The sequence below is a fragment of the Meles meles genome, chromosome 2 (assembly GCF_922984935.1).
Source record: "Meles meles chromosome 2, mMelMel3.1 paternal haplotype, whole genome shotgun sequence".
In the NCBI taxonomy this organism is placed as follows: Eukaryota; Metazoa; Chordata; class Mammalia; order Carnivora; family Mustelidae; genus Meles; species Meles meles.
The window spans coordinates 9,604,997-9,623,431 of NC_060067.1; positions in this window are offsets into that span (position 1 = coordinate 9,604,997).

Here is an 18,435-nt window from a genome sequence, read left to right on the forward strand (position 1 = left end):
TTATTCTTAGTGTATAGAGCAGGGAATTGAGACTTCTAGGGATAAAAAATTTGTCCAAAGTCACAGAGCTGGTAAATGGTGTTTAAGCTTATGTGTTTAACTTCAGAAACCATATTCTTTTTTCTTTAATATTTTATTAATTTATTTGACAGAGAGAGTGAGATCACAAGCAGGCAGAGAGAGGGGGAGAAGCAGGCTCCCTGCTGAGCAGAGAGCCTGATGCGGGGCTCGATCCCAGGACCCTGAGATCATGACCTGAGCCAAAGGCAGAGGCTTTAACCCACTGAGCCACCCAGGCACCCCCAGAAACCATATTCTTAATTACTCCTTGCTATGGTCTGAATGTGTGTGTCCCCCCGCACCAACTCAGATTCATAGGTTGAAATCCCAACAAGGTAATGGTATTAGGAAAGGAGGACTTTGGAAAGTAATAATGCCCAGAACTATGGGAAGTATATTTCTGCTGTTGACAAGCCACTCCATGTGTGGTGTTTAGTTATTGCAGCCTGAACAGAATAATACACTCAGATAGTCTAGGTTTCTTAGAAGGCCTCAACCCTCCATATGTTTTTTAGTAAGACAAATAAATATACATTTTATGTAGAGTATGATTATTTTACTATTGATAATATTTTCCTGGCTAACATGTGAGACAATTGGTACCAGAATAAAAAACAGCTCTACTCATGAAAAGAAAAATTGGGGGAAAATGACTTTATAGAAAACACACACTGGGATTGGGATGGATAAAATTCATAGAATAACAGCAAGGTACATTAATATAAGTATGTCATTTAGGCACTGTGATTTATATTTTCCAGTCTGAATATATATCATGTTATTATTGATAACCAATAGTTATTATTTTCAAAAAGAAATGACTTGTTTTCTGAATTCAACCATAATTTGTCTTTCACTGGAATTTTTTGCTCAGTGTGAAATCTGATAGCTGAAAAGTTGTAAAGATAAGAATGTTTAAGAAAAAAACTATTTAGAACTATTTCTTTTAAATTATATTGTAGAATTTTATAGAAAATAAGACTCCCCAGCTGTTCTAAATTTTCACTGAAAACAAATATGAGGAAAATGGATATCCTTCTAGCAGGAGGGTTTCAGGCAGTAAGTATTGTGAGTTTGGGAACAGTCTTCCGAGGGACAATTATGGTTGCATATAAAATCAATGTTTATTCTATCATTTATTAAAAAAAAAAAACCTCAATGAGAGCATCACTATTCTCTTGAAAATATCTGCATGATCCTTCAATAATGGAGAAATCTGGAAAGTAGTTAGAGCTGGTGAGCAAAAGCAGGACCTAGTAGGTGTCCAAAATGGGGAGGGGACATGATCTTGGAAAGAGGAAATTCTGCTCTTCTACGTTAGCAGAAAAACGATACAACTTTGAGTAGTTTCGGATGAACAAGACCTATACTAGCAAGGCCACATGAGCAACCTAGTTTAAAACAATAAGTTAGGAGTCAAGAGCTTTGGAACCTACGTTGACAGAGAGTGATGAAGAGTCCATTTATGAAATCATTTACTAAAAAATAAAAATAGCTTTTATCCAACACCTTTATGCGTCAAGCACTCCACTACGTACAGAGGTTATAAAAAAAAATATGATACAAAAGTAAGCTTTGCTTCCAAGGGGTCAACAAGGTTTTGAACCAATGACTTATAAAGAGAAGTGGGTTAGGGTTGAATATAGGACTCTTAGGGCCTTAGATGTACCATGGTGGGCTGACAGATATCAACACTGCAAGGTTGCTTGACAGAATTCTCCCCAGATTCATCTTGGGTATTTGAAGGGGAAAGCCGAGGTGCTTATTCAGTTCAGTATAGACAGGAAGCACTTAGTCGTAATGGCCAGGGGGGATGTGGCCTGTGACAGGATCGGCTCCAGACCCAAGGCCCATCAGGGGCTCTGCAGTAAGTTGTGAGTCTAATCTTAGAAAACCAGAATTGGTGCTGAGGATATACTCTGTGGTGTATCACCTCTGGGCCATCACCTCACTGAGGATTGACATCTCTTATTAAATACTTCAGTGAAACTAACTTCCCTAAGAAAAACTAACAAGATTTAGAAAGAATGTCAGGGTCATCTTTATAGGATTGGTCATCTTATAGGATTAATTTACTTCCTATTATGTCCTCCCAGTGTCTCATCTTTATTCCACCCTTCTGCTAAAATTCATGAAACTGACCCATGAACAGAACAATGTTTTCATTGCTTCCACCAAAACGGAACGGAAAATGGCCAGATTCCCGATCCATATGGGTATGTGGGTAACTTCTCTTGAAGGGAGCGGATGTGGTACCTTTAGGGAAGAGACAACTGGGTTAATTGGAATCATAAAGGCTCTGCCATTGGGTCACTGCTTGCTGTGCGCCAGACATAGCACAAACACACTCTGAAGGTGCAGATCTTAGATTCTAGTTACAGATTTCTCAGGCTTTCTGTCTTTGCTTGTGCCATTTCCTCTGCGAAGAGCCCCCTTTCCTCTCAAAACCATCTGAAAATCTCTTTCATCATTCAAAACTCACAATTTGGCACCTACTTGAAGACTTTTCTAACTTCCCCCAATCTAAGAAAACTCATCTTCTGTTCTCTATGCCTCTATGGTAGGTTCTTATGTTTCTCACCTAGAACCCACTCTCCGCCCTGGTTGCTGTGCTCTCAGTTCACAAAGCATATGGCCTCCTTACCGGAAGATCAACCCCTTCAGAGTAGGAAACACCCTCTTCCCCCCCCCCGCTAAGATTTTACTTATTTATTTGACAGAGAGAGAGAGAGAGAGAGTGAGAGAGGGAACACAAGCAAGGGGAAAGAGAGAGGGAGAAGCAGGCTTCCTGCCCATCAGGGGGTCTGATGTTGGGCTTGATCCCAGGACCCTGGGATCATGAACCGAGCCGAAGGCAGACGCTTAAGGACTGAGCCACCCAGGTGACTCAGAAAGCACCCCTTTCAAAAGCTTTCTCTTCCCCAAGCAGCATGGTTTTCAAGGTTTCCTCCACATCACAATCCTTTGGGGAGTCTGTTAAAAGTCTGGATTATTGGTCTACATCTCAGATTTGCCGGGTTAAATCTGAGGAGTCAGCGCCCCGGGACTCCCATATCAAACCAGTATCATGAGTGAGTTTTGTGTTGAACAAAGTTCTGGACTCCGTCTTAGGGTAGAGCTTTGGTTCTCAGCTGGGATCGATTTTGCCTTTTAGGGGACATGTGGCAACAGCTGAAAACATTTTGGTTGATCACAACCAGGACAGGAATGGGTGCTCCTGGCATCTGGAAGGGAGAGGCCAGGGACACTACTCTACGTCCTACAATGCCTAGGACAATCCCCAGCACAAAGAATTATCTGGCTCAGATTGTCAATGGTGCTGAAACCCTCGTACTGAGCAAACAACACCCTGTGCGTGCAGATGATCAATAAATGTTTCTTGAATGAACGAGTCTGTGGTGAAGTAGGTTGAGAAAAGTAAAGCGAGGTGCTTTTTCATAAGGGTTCAGTTGCATTCCTTCTGGGACAGGCCCAATGAGGCTGCTTTACCGCTTCCTATCTGTTCAGTTGTGCGGGGTCACGAAGGCCCAGGACCTCCTAAAGACCACCCATTCTAGTGAGAATAGTAACCTGTATACAAGAGAACCAGTATTATTATTTTTATAATGTTCACATCATAGTGACTTTCTCCTTTTAGCTCTTTACGGGTTTCTTAAATTGTAAAACTAACATGTATTTCCTTAGGTGACCCTAGTATTCCTAGGATGGGGGGTAGCATGACCTCTGTAGTGCAGACAAGTTCCCTCCAGGCAGCTCCATGATTTGCTGTCTCCGTGCAGTTCATCGGTGCCCTTCGTAGGACTAGAAGCCACTGTTTTCCACACACAGACCAGAAAGCCCCCTCGCTTTCCAAATACTTATCTTTTTTTTTTTTTAAGATTTTATTTATTTATTTGACAGAGAGAAATCACAAGAGAGGCAGGCAGAGAGAGAGGAAAGGAAGCAGGCTCTCCGTTGAGCAGAGAGCCTGATGTGGGACTCGATCCCAGGACCCTGAGATCATGACCTGAGCCGAAGGCAGCGGCTTAACCCACTGAGCCACCCAGGCGCCCCCCAAATACTTATCTTGACAGCTTTGGGCCTTGATTTGAAAACAGAGTCTTCTGGAATTGAACGTCTCCCTTCGTTCTTTGTGATCGCTCAGTCCTGAATGATGCGTTCTCCCCCCAAACCATTTCCTCTGTCTGGAGAGAGGTTGCATTTAGATTGTCTCTATAGAAGTCAAGGATCTGCTCGTTTTGAGAGTGGTCAGTTTGAGGACTGACAGCTTCTGATCCTAGCATGAGGGTTATTTTCAAATTAGGCCATGCGGCCCTTGGGGCTGTGCTGTGTTAGCCTGGTAAACAGAGGATTTGTTCCTGGAGAATAAACCCTCGGAGATGATGTGTGTGTGTGAATGTGTGTATACACATATCATTCTACAATGCTGAGACCAAAGATAGGAGACTTACATAAAAGATTTGGATGGATTCATTTCTGATTCTTCCACTCCACTACAATTTCCCGCTTTTGATTTTTGTTTGGGTTAGAAGTCCCCGGCTAGGCTGCTCCGTGTTGAGGTTCGCTGGCATTTGGATAATGCTTTGACTCAGTATCATCAAAAAAGAAAAGAATGAGGATTTGATTATAGTTTCCCCTCTTAGAATAAATTCTTATTTTTTGAAATGATATTTATTGATGCAGAAATTTTTAGGGTATAACTATAATGTTATAACACATTAGAGATTCCTCATAATTCTGTGAAGAATTGGACATAGGCTATGTTATTTTCCTTTTTTTTTAATATTTGAGAAATTCGGTTCTAGTCTGTTCAGGTCAGAAGTAAAAATGAGTTTAAAAGACTGGAAAGTATTTAATAGCATATAAAAACATTTTTCTTGGGTGGTGTCCCTGTAACTCATCTTTTTTTATTTTCCTTCTTCTTATCACCTTTATTTTCAAACACGTTTCAGTGTCAGACAAGTGAAATAAGAAGAAATAGCATCTTTAAAAATCAAACTAAATGGGAGAGAGAGGAGAAAGGCAAAGGCTAATTAATGAGGTGTTTTGCATTTTCTCTTCAGCATTTAGTACAAGGCTAACTTTCACTGCCGTCTAATCAAGTGAATCAAGAGTGAAAAGTTCAAATATTAGGCTTTCCTGTGGAGCTGGTTTCATGAGGTCCTGAAAGCCAACATCAGCGGAGGGACAGAAGGGCGTTCATGTTTCTGTCTCGTCTGGGGTGGGCTGCTGAGATGGTCACTGGAGGCAAATGAGACTCCCCAAACCAAAGTTTAACCTGCGCCTCAGGATTCAGAGCCCTAAGGTGAAGGCCTTTGCTTCAAGTCTCCACTGACTTCCTCTGCGTTTCACTAACCCCTCTCCCCAAATTGCTTCCTTAAAGCTAAACAAACAAAAATGTCAAAACACCAGCCTTCTCAACAAAAGGCATTTTGTTTTCTACCCAACTGTTGTGTACAATATATGAAAGTCACAGTCATGGCAGAAGGAAACTTACATTAAATTAACTTCCCCAAAACAACTTAAAATCAATGGCTGTGTTTTCCTCCAGAGAAATCCATAATTACCTTGGCTTTGGCACAGCAGAAAATAACAGAGTATCATCGACAGTTTCTTGAGTTGACTGGAGTTCAGATCAAGGGCCACATATGCTATGAATCTCTGTAACGGCAAATAACCATCAGGGACCTACGAAGCCATTTAGCGATTTAAGTGGTCCACACCAGAACTTCCAAACAGATTGGAACAACCAGTGTTCATTTCTCACAGAACACTCTGAAATGACCAGTAGGTGAAATTAAAGGAACAGCTTAGAGATTTAAGCTTGTGTCTGTAGAATAGGTCGGCCAGATAAAATGCAGGGCGCCCAGTGAAATTTGAATTTCGGATAAGCAATGAATGTCTTTAGTATAAATATGTACCAAATATTATATAGGACATGATTTTACTAAGAAAGTATTTGTTATTTATCTGATATTCAAATTTAATGAGGTATTCTGTGGTGTTTTTTTTTTTTTTTAATTCGCTAAATCTGTCAACCTTACCCAAGAAGATATTTTCAAACTTCTATTTTAGAAATCCTGTTCTTGAACACTGAAATGGCTGGATATGCAGCACTCAGGTGGCACAGTCATTTAAGCCTCTCTCCTTTCTCCTCAGGTGGTGATCTCAGGGTTGTGAGATCGAGCCCTACATCGGGCTTCACGCTCAGTGTGGAGCCTGCTTGAGAGTATCTCCCTCTACCTCTGCCCCTCCCTCTCATATGCTCTCTCTCTCCCTCCCTCTCTCTAAAATAAATAAATAAATCTTTAAAAAAATAGTTGACTACATAAAAAATTTGTATCTAATGCTTACAATATAAATATTAAATATTTATATCAAAGTAGATAATACTTACATATTATATATTTAATTTTTAAAACTGTGCAAGGTTTAAGAAATGTGAGAAACTGAATACCGGTGTTAGGAAAGACAATCTGTGCAAACATAGGTAATGAGTAATAATAATAAAAAAAAGTAGATGGGGTTCTTTGAAACCTGAGTCATACTTAACCCATCTCATATACAGGTTGTATCTCTTGGTGCTTGGTTATGATATTTTGGGTCCTTGGTAGACACCTTTCTCATTGGGTTTAGCTTTGAGGCTGTCATAGGCACTGGTTAGATGATCTAAATTTGACCAGAGCAAGAATCACTTGATGTCTGCAACTAATTAGCTGTTCTCAGAAAACGTAAATGTCCCAGATTAACCTTCTATGTCTATGGGTTCTCAATAATCACAGTGTCATGGTTCACACATGATTTTGCTCAGATATCAGCTCTGCCGTATGTTAGTTGCATGAATTACACAGGTTATTTAATCTCTCTAAGCCTCAGTTTCTTCATTTACAAAGTGAAAGTAAAACACTAACTCTCAATAATCTCTTGCTATAAGAAGCTATTAAATGAGGTAATGATCACAGTGCTTAAGACACCAGGAGTATCTGACATATTTATACGCGACATCTACAAGGAACAAGTAGAAGTAGTCCTCTACCACTAGCAGAGGTAGAAATTCGTTAGCGTATCTGATAAATCCAGAACTTTAATATTTTAAATGAGAGAATTGTACTTTGTGACTTTCTGTAGGTTTGGGGCTTTTGGAGGTACAGAAGAAATTTTTAAAATTAAAAAAAATTCTAGAACAGATACATTTTACTTTAGTGAAGTCACCAGGAAGACTCCCGAGTTACTCCACCGTAAATGAAGTACCAGTCCTCTGGGTGGTATTGTGAGGTCGTCTTATCCCTGACTGTAGATGCTACTAACTGAGATGTTTTGTGTTTTTTTACTAGCGAAGCCGATGTATTTTTTTTTCTTCATTTCACTGTATCGTTGAAAAATTAGTGTAATGATTACATAAAATGTAGATTTTGGTCAAAGTGCAGAAATGCATCATATAATGTTGTTTTAGATTAAATATTATAGAGCTATTAGTTTCTATTACTGTTCTATCAAGACCCTACAGGTCACAACCCATATGTTGAGAAGGACTGTGCCTTCTTTTTATTTTTTTAATTTTTGGATTTTTAAAAAGATTTTATTTATTTATTTGACAGAGAGAGAAAACTTGCTCACAAGTTGGGGGAGGGGCAGAGGGAGAGGAAGAAGCAGACGTCCCAATGGCTGAGCAGGGAGCCGGATGTGGGGCTCAATCCCAGGACCCTGAGATCATGACCTGAGCCGAAGGCCCCCGTGGATTTTGCCTTCTTTGGGTGGAAATGGATGTTCCAACCCATGATTTTACCAGAGTAGGAGATGAGATTTTTTAAGTGGGGAGGAGAGGAGCCTCTATTCTGTAAGATTAAGGTTCGACTTAGAGACATGGAAATGCCCCCAAACCGAACAGTTTCGAGGCTCGAGCTGATGCAGGTGCATGTGATAAATGCTCCGAGGAAGCTGCTTGGGGTGTAGGTGGGGACCCTTAGGTCATGCTTCATTCCTGTAAAACTCCAGCATACCCACCCCTATTAGCCATGAGAGACCCTGAATCGTGTCCTTCTGTTGTCACTTCAGCATTCAATGAAATCTTGTAAAACACTGCAGTAAGGACCTAGCCACCTTTGGAGAAGTAACCAAGGGATTTATGTCTCTGCCTGGAGAAAACTGGGATGGGGAGAGAGCAGCACAGAGAATCAGCTTATGAGATATGTGATGTGACTTGCCGGAGCTCCAGACCAGAGCTGGGGAGGCCAGACACCTGGCACGTCTGAGAGACCACTAGCTTGGATCGGTAGAACATCTAACAATTCCTCAGAGATTCCCAGAAATCACTCGGGAAGAGGAACACAGTACAAGAGTGAACTTCCTGAAATCGATTTGTATGTTAAAAGAAATGTAACCTTATTTGGCATTACAGACTCGCGAGATTTGGAAGCATGTTGGTTGCATTATGTTCCTCCTGGCAGCCAGAAAGCTTAGGGCTGAAAGTATTGCTTAATTATAATAATCATCTCATCCAGAATGCCTAAAATCATTAGAAGCTACCAGGAAGGAGGGAAATCGAAGTACAACATCTTCTCTCCCCTTAAATGGTTCATGACCCCTCTTTCAATCCTTATTACTGTAAAAAGTTTTTGTGTGTACAGTACTAAGGGGATTTGATTTGCACATAAGATGGGATTTAGAGATGCCTGAGCATGTGCGGGGAAACTGGAGGGCAGCCTGCCAAGAGTCTGCTCAGATGAGTGAGTAGCGAGGCTATTGAGAAGGTGGAGTCGCTCACAAGCTGGACCCCAAAATGATATAGCAGAGTGGGAGGGCAGGTGTGACCCTGGGTAGAATTGTCTCATCAGTTGTATTAGTTATTGGCTCTCCCTACTCCCCACCATGGATGTGTGTCAAGTCTTCTGGGGTCAAGTGTAAGTAAAACCAGGGGAAAAAAAGGTGTTTTATTAAAACTGCTACATAGAAACACCTGAGTGGCACCGTCAGTTAAGTGTCTGGCTCTTGGTTTTAGCTCAGGTTGTGATCTCAGGGTTGTGAGATCGAGCCCCACATCAGGCTCTGTGCTCGGTGAGGAGTCTGCTTAAGATGCTCTCCCCTCTGTCTCCTCCCCAACCCTGCCCCCCCCAAACAAACAAATAAAATAAAATGCCTGCAGGAAAAGGAGCGGCTTTAGGTCTCTCCTAAAAATGTTACATTCCCCTAAATGGTTGGTCCTTCAAGGTCCAGAATGACCTCCCCTGGGAGACACTGTTGCTTTGGGGCCCAGAAGCAGAGACTAAAGGCAGTGACAGGTGTGGCCGACAGGCCCGGAGATGCTCCCAGGCGCATCCCAGGCAGTGGGGTGTGGTAAGTGCAACAATGACTCCCGGTATGCGGAGTGGCCAGACTCTCTCCGTCGTTAAACTTGAGTCAGCCTTCTCTAAGCCATCTGTGCCTAAGCTTTGGGGTCTGTCCTCGCAGGGTCTGGGACACCCAGTGGTAACAAGAATCTTGCTAAGCAGGTTTTACGAGAACCCTCACCCACTATGTCTGATCAAGCTCCCCAGTCCACACCATGGCTATCTAGTCTTCTTGGCCTGCCTGCAGCAAGCTCTCACCCAGTGGATTTCTCCAGAATCCCCCTGACCCCGAGGTTTCCTCTTACAAATTTTCCACCCACTAGCATCCATCCTGCTCCCGGGCTGTAAATGCTCAGTTGTCCATGCTGCATTCTGAATGGAGCCTAGTGCCACACTAAGGTCTCTTTTCCCTACATCAGTAGTTCCTGTCGGAGTGTGATCTGGTTTCACCACTCTCCTGTCTGGTTCTGGTTCTCTTTAAGAGAAGAGATCCTCTGTGGACCAGAGGCGAGTAGACCTTGTATGGAGGAGACTGTGCGGTACCCGCAGTGCTTCTCATGAGGGGAGATGGTACCCAGCGGTGCTGATGCTGCCCGTGTTCACAACACTGCCAGCGTGTGTTCTCGAGTGTGCAGCGAGACAGGCGACTGCATGGTTGGAGGGCACACACGAGACTTACCCCGGTGAGTCTCAGAATACGGGGAAGGAATCTTTCCAAGGAACCGGAACAAGAGGCAAAAAAACCCCAGAAATTATATTAAATCTGATAACATTAACAGTATTGATTATAAATAAAATATGGTGCAGTTTTAAATACTTATTATTTTACAGGTAATAAAAACTGAGACTAGAAAAGCCAACTCCCCTGAAAGGGCAGAATTAGAAAAGAAATACGAGTGTTCTGATACATTTCCAGTGCTTATTCTAGCATGATACAGCTGTCCCTCATTTCAAATATTTCCTGTACAGATTTTTATGTCTAAGATCTTTTATAATTTGGATGATGTATGCATTAATAAATTTCTTTTTTCTATATGTCTATGTGGGATATATACTTTCTTAGAGCTTATTCATTACAAATTTAAACTTAGATTTAAAATTTTGAATTTAAATTAAATTTATTAAAATATATTGAACTATATTCATTAAAAAGACTGCTCCTCTTTATCTGAAGATAAAGATCTGAAGAGAGATCTATTGGGAGACCTGGGTGCCTCAGTCAGTTAAGCCTCTGCCTTTGGCACAGGTCATGATCTCAGGGTCCTGGGATTGAGTCCCACATCGGGATCCCTGCCCGATGGGGGGTCTGCTTCTTCCTCTGCCTGCAGCTCCCCCTCTGACAAATAGATAAACACAATATTTTTTTGAAAAATGAAGAGGAAAAAACACACACACACACACACACAAAAATGAAGAGAAATTGACTAAGTTTAAAGTTAAGATATATATTCCAAAATCTGGCAAAATGTAAGAAGGTACATTAAGGAAAGAAAAAAAAAGAAAAGGCAGCTGGAGGCTCTGAAGAAGCATAAAGGAATTCCATCTCTGTTTTTATAACTACTCTTGAAAATGACATCCAAGCAAGATGGCGACATGGGGCTGGACAGGGTCAGAACTACAGATTTTTGCCAGGTTAGTCCAGAAAAACTAGAGCAGGCACCCGACTCACTCCACAAGCAAAGAGGCCGAGAAAGCCAAGAACTGGAAGCTTTCCAGAAGCTGAGCAGGGTGGACACCAGAGGAGTAGCCGGGAGAGCAAGCCAAGGGTTAGTAAGTAGAGAAAGCAGCAGAGGTAACAGGAGACCAGAGCACGGGAAGGGGCCGCAGGGCTATCTCCACGGCTTCTGGACAGTGTTTCTTTAGCATGATAGCACCTCATTTAATGCTCCAAGCATGAGCTCACTGCATAATGTCTTAGAGGTAATTTTCTACACCTGATACCACAGAAACCAAATCTAATCTACCCATTGAAATATAGGATTTGGGAAACTGAGGAACATGGGCGTCTGAGTTATCTGGGTTGTCATTAGAGTGTGCAGCAGATTTCTGGTTGGTTTCTTAGACCTGTGTCCATCTCTGTCCTCCAGCCACTGCCTTGGCACCGAAGAGAGCGGGACAGAGTCTGGAAAATATATTCCTGTTTCTAGCCTATTGTTTTGGAAGCAAGAGAAGTGAGATTCCAGATGGAATTGTGGAGCCTGAGGGACAGTGTATTAGCTTCAAGCCTGGAGGAAGCCCTAGAAAGAAGGCCATGGTATTAAAATCTCGGAACTCAGGAAGGAGAGTGGGAATTGATAAGAGTTTTTAAGTGGCCAGGTAAAGGGATATGTCAGCAGCATTATTAGATATGGTTCACTATTCTAAGAGACCCTATCGTATCTTAAGAGTTGTAAATATCATCCTTGCTGTGGGAGGTATATGGTCTTGAACTGGTGTTATGAGAATCTGTGAGATGTGCTATGTCCTTTCTTTTTGGCCTAGATATTTTATTTGGCCCTAAAACGGATGATGGTCAGGACAAACCTTCTCGATATCAATATTTCAGGCAACTCAACTTTTAGGCTTTACGTACTCTTACCCAAAAGTCAAACTCTTCAAATGCAAGAAAGAGGAAAGAGTGGAAGGCAAAGATGATGTAAAGGGCAGAAGTGAGGGTTCTCCATTCTAAGAAGGCAGTGGGCACCTTCCAAACCACTCATCTCCCTTGGACTGGTGAGTGGGGGGAGGGGTGGTGGAAGAAAGGGCAGAAAATCAAAAGACACATCTCTGTAGGAGAGGTATGCACCGATCCATCTTTTCAAGACCTCTGTGCCATGTCATATGTCCAAAGTTGTTGTGGAGATATGCTGTTATTTTGTACTTATACAGTGTTTTACATCACCAGTCAAATAAGCATTGAGATCTTAAGTCATTCTCCCTGCGATGTAAGCTCCTAAGATTTTCTTAAAATGAAGAATACATCCCCAAGTAACTTAAACATGCTTGTATAGAAAAGGAACAGGATTTACCTGGGGGGTGGGGGAGAAGCAAAATAGAACAAAGAAAAGGGAAAGATTCATTCAATCATTCTATGCAGAAAGACTGTTCAATTTCTTATATAACCTGCACAAATTAGAAGGAAATGCATCGCATTGCATGGTGTTCAGGCAAGAACAGGAACTCTCCTACACTGTTGGTGGGAATGCAAGCTGGTGCAACCATTCTGGAAAACAGCATGGAGGTTCCTCAAAAAGTTGAAAATAGAGCTACCCTATGACCCAGCAATCGCACTACTGGGTATTTACCCTAATGATACAAACGTAGTGATCCGAAGGGGCACGTACAGCCGAATGTTTATAGCAGCAAAGTCCACAATAGCCAAACTATGGAAAGAACCTAGATGTCCATCAACAGATGAATGGATAAAGAAGAGGTGGTATATATACACAATGGAATACTATGCAGCCATCAAAAGAAATGAAATCTTGCCATTTGCAATGGCCTGGATGGAACTAGAGGGTATTATGCTTAGCAAAATAAGTCAATCAGAGAAAGACAATTATCATATGCTCTCCCTGATATGAGGACGTGGAGATGCAACATGGGGGGTTTGGGGGGTAGGAAAAGAATAAATGAAACAAGATGGGACCAGGAGGGAGACAAACCATAAGACACTCTTAATCTCACAAAACAAACTGGGGGGAGGGGGGGGTCAGGAGAGGGGGGTGGGGTTATGGACATTGGGGAGGGTATGTGCTATGGTGAGTTCTGTGAAGTGTGTAAACCTGGCGATTCACAGACCTGTACCCCTGGGGATAAAAATACATTATATGTTTATAAAAAAATTAAGAATATATTTTAAAAAAAGAAGAGAAAACAGTTTTCACTCTAGCAACTGGCCTTCTCAGAGTTCTGCTTCTCACTTGTTTATGACATTTATTGGGTCAACACTGTGGTCCCACAGTTGGAAATGCACAGGAGCTATAGCCTGGGTGTTTTTGATGGACATACGATTTTTACTACTAGGCGCTAAGTTCCATAAGGAGAAGGAAGAATGACCAGGGAAGAAGTTGACAGGCATAGCCTTGTGGGTGTTGACAGAATGTATATGTTCTTCGTTTGGCCTCTTTTTGGGATTCTCAATAATAGCAGAGGACAAGAGCACCTTCGTTTGAGGATATTAGGGCAGCTTGAAGCTACAGCTAAGAATCACTGAGAGCAACAGCCAGTCAGTCATAAAAGATAGGGATATTGAAAGCAGTTGCTGAGATAGTCTGCAAATTATATCACACGGGATCTGATCCATATGATAGCAACAGAGCAGGTTTAAACCAGTATCTGACAGATTCTACTTCATTTAATGGATTGATCGTACTGTAGTTCAATCTAAACAATACAAATACTTGAATTTATTTGTAGCCGTGTTCATTATCAGCCACATATAAAACATCGACTATTGACTTTTTTATTACTGAGAAACAATGAAGCCTTGGAAAAGTGGTGGATATTTGTTGTCCAGTCACAGAATTTTAAAATGTGTCATTTCTGTAGTAGCAAAGAAGGAGAAACCTTATTTTAGTCATTTCCCAGGTGACAAGGAACCAAATTTTCCTATCCCAATATAAACATTTTAGATGTTCTCAAATGTTTTCTCTTATTTAATGGGGCCAGATTTACAACAGACAGCCCGGGAGAGGCTATTTCATTCCAAAAATATTGTCTGTAGTTTAGAGTTTGATAGCAGCAGACAGGTCACAATGCTTGGGCCTGGCGTCACGACCCCAACAACCTGAAGGAGGGTATGGTTGTCTGAAGATAATGAAAGCAGGCTTTGCCTGTCCATGGTGCGGCTCTGAAAAATGAGATGTGGGCCTATACAGTAGCAATGTTTCCTTGTTAAGCTAACATACTTAGAATAGGATTTAAAAAATAATAGCTTCCGACAATTTATATCTATGCCTTTTCCATCTGTTCTCAAAATCTGAAAATATTTGCGTATACATCCCCCAAAACTATTACAAAGCAAACTCCCAAGGGTCCACCATGCATCTGAAGAAATAGAACCTGTGGAGGTCGGAAACACAAAATGGGTGGGAAATGTTAAAAGGTACAAGCTTCCAGATACAAGATAAACAGCCCTGGGGATAGAATGTATAGCACGGTGACTATAGTTAACAATACAGTATTGTCTATTTGACATTTGCTAAGACCCTAGATCTTAAAAGTTCTTATCACAAGGAAAAAAATTCTTTAGTGATTAATGTTAACTAAACTTACCCTAACTATTTCGATGTATCTATCTATATAAATAGAAATATATCTCAAATCATGTTGTGCACCTAAAATTAATATGATGTTATATGTCAATTACATCTCAATTTTATAAAGATGAAAAAACAGAACCTTACCGTCCCTTTGAAGTCCCCTTTCTCTCATACTGCACGGAAAGATGACCACTACTCTGCACATTGTATGTATTATTTCCTTGCCTTTTTTATGTGAAAATACAGATTTCTCAACTTGGAAAATGGGATTATGCAGGACATATTCTATTGCAACTTGCTCTTTTCACTCAACATCCCTTCTTGCGATTCATCTATGTCCCAGCTGTATAGTACCCCATTGCATTAATGTATCACACATGTATTCAATTGCCTTTCAGTGGACGCTTGAGTTGTTTTCAGGCTTTTCACCAATATCTTTGCTTTTATGAATGTTCTTGTACATATCTCCCAGAGAACAAAACCAAGAATTTTTCTAAAACATTGCTCCCAACCTTTTTCACAGGTCAACATATATAAGAACTAATCTTCATTCTCTGATTCACGGGACGACAATTCCATCAGGTTGCCCTGGTCAAAGACAATTGCCTTGATCATCCCAGAGATTCCAAGGGCTAAGGGAACAATATTTAACACACCTGTCACTTCAGGCACACTATATAGGAAGCTCCACTGTATGGATTTTCTTTCTCTTATTGAGTTAGATTGGCTCAAACCTTCAACAGGGTGTTAAATCATAAGAAAGATAATGGGCATCCTTGTATATTGTTCTTCACTTTAGTCAGAATGAATCTCATGTTTCTCCATTAAGGGTGGTGCTGGCTTTTGGGTTGAGGAATATCTATATCTATATCTATCTATCTATATATTATCATACTAAGAAAAGATTCACCAATTTCTATATCATCAAATATTTTCTTATCATTTGAGGTTGATTTATGTGAAATGCCTTTCTGGGACATTTGTGAACATAATCAAATACATTTTTCCTTAGATCTGTTAGTGGGATGAATTTTACTAAAGGATATCCTATAACATTGAAATAACCCACTTGGGGAGCACCTGTGTAGCTCAGTCAGTTGGATGTCCAACTCTTGATTTTGGCTCAGCTCATGATCTCAGGATTGTGAGATCAAACCCCCAGTTGGGCTCTGTGCCCAGCATGGAGTCTGAGTGAGAGTCTCTCCTGCCCCTCCCTTTGCTCTCTCTTTCTCTCTCTCTCAAATAAATAAATAAATAAAATCTTAAAAAAAATACCCACATGATTTTGGCGTAGTATTGGATTCTTTTTGCTAATATTGTATTTAGGATTTCCTATCTCTATTTAGAAATGAGATCGGTCTGTAGTTGTGTGTATATATATGCATGTGTACGTATTTGTGTATGTATGGGTATGTGTGTGGGGTTTTTATATCAATGTTAAATTCACCTAATGAATACCATTTGGAAGGTGTACTTCCTTATCAATGCCCTGGCATAGTTTAAGTAGCATTGAGATTACTTGGCCTTAAAGGTTTTTGTTTGCTTATTTTTACTGAAGCATAATTGACATACAACATTGTATTAGTTTCAGGTGTACAACATAGTAATTCAACATTTATATATGTTGTAAAATGGTCACCACAATAAGTCCAGTCGCCATACAAAGTTGTTTCAATATTATTGACTATATTCCCTATGTGGTAAAACACATTCCTGGGTCTTATTTATTTTATAACTGGAAGATCATACCTCTTAATCCCCTTCACCTATTTTGCCCAACCCCCTACGCCCTCTCCTCTGACAACCATCAGTTTGTTCTCTGTATCTATGAGTCTCTTTCTGTTTTTCATTTGTTCATTTGGTTTGGTTTTTTGTTTGTTTGTTTGTTTTTTAGATTCCATGTATAACTGAAATCATTCAGTATTTGTGATCTTCAAGGTTTTGTAGAATTCCTTTTTCACACCATTTGTCCTGGTGACATTTATGGGATGGGGAGGCTTTTTGACAACTTTTTATTTCTTCTATGAAAACTAGACTACTTAAACTTTATACTTCTATTGCAGCTAGTTTTATAAATTATATCTTCCTCAACAATACTGATTTGAAGGAGCACATACATCCTGATGTTTACAGCAGCATTATCAACACTAGCCAAATTATGAGAAAAGTCTAAATGTCCATTGATTGATGAGTGCATAAAGATTCTTTACATCCATTTATAATAGAATATTACTCAGCCATCGGGAAGAATGAAATCTTATCACTTGCAATGACATGGATGAAGCTAGAGAGTATTATACTAAGTGAAATAAATCAGAGAAAGACAAATACCATATGATTTCACTCACATGTGGAACTCAAGAAACAAAACAGATGAACATAGCGGAAGGAAAAAAAGAGAAAGAGGGAGGCAAACCATAAGAGACTCTTTTTTTTTTTTTAAAGATTTTATTTATTTATTTGACAGAGAGAGAGATCACAAGTAGGCAGAGAGGCAGGCAGAGAGAGAGAGGAGGAAGCAGGCTCCCCGCGGAGCAGAGAGCCCAATGCGGGGCTTGATCCCAGGACCCTGAGATCATGACCTGAGCCGAAGGCAGCGGCTTAATCCACTGAGCCACCCAGGCGCCCCCATAAGAGACTCTTAAGTATAGAGAACAAGCAGGGTTGCTGAGGGGAGGTGGGGATGGGCTAGATGGGGGATGGGCACTAAGGAGGGCACTTGTGAAGAGTACCAGTTGTTTTCTGTAAGTGATGAACCACTAAATTCTATTCCTGTAGACAATATTATTCTATATGCTAACTAGAATTTAAATAAAAACTTTAAGAAATAAATTATATCTTTCTAATAAGACATAAATTCCATCTAATTTTCAAAAGTTAATTTGCATATAGTTGTACAATAAAATCTCAAACTTTAAAAAAAAATCTGTGTTTTGATGCATATGGTTGCCTTTTGATTTATTTTGTGTATGTGTCATTCTCTCTTCTGAGCTAATTGTCTATCCTGTTTGGGTTTTTTTGTTGTTTTTTTTTAAGAATCCACTCTTTGTTCTCTGTTCTAACTCAATTAATGTTTACCTTTAGAATTTCTTTTATTTGTTTTATTTTGCTTTACTTTGTTGATTCTTTCTATTCTTTTTTAGTTGTATGTTTTGTTTCACTGGCTTCATTTTATTGTTATGTGTATTTAATGCTATGAATTTCTTTGGAGACCTGCTTTAGCTATGTCCCACAGATTCTGGACATAGCTCTAAGTGGATTTGAACTCCATTCCTGATACCAAGTATGTGTTTGCTTTCTATTGCTATATAACTAGTGAGCAGCTCCTAGTGGCTTAAAACAACACACATTTGTAATCTCAGTTTCTGTGGGCCAGAAGTCCAGGCATGGTTTAGCTGGGTTCTCTGTCCAGGATCTCTGAAATCAATAATCAGGGTATTAGCTAGGCTGTATTCCTTTCTGGAGCTTGAGGTCTTTTCCCAGCTCTGTATAATTTGTGGCAAATTCAGTTGCTTGTGGGTGTAGGACTGAAGTCTCCACTTTCTTACTGTCTATCCGTTGGAGGCTGCTCTCAGCTCTTCTAGGCCCCACAGTTACTTGCTATGTGGATCTTTCAGAGGACTTCCCACATATGAGTTTACTTCTTAATGCCAGAAAGGGAGAGTGTCTCACTCCCATCAACTAAGACAGAATCTTATATATAAGAGCCTAATCAAGAAATTACTATCCAATCACTTTGTCATTTTCTCTTGGCTAGAAGAAAGTCACAGGTTCAACCTAAACACAACAGGAGATTATACAAAGAT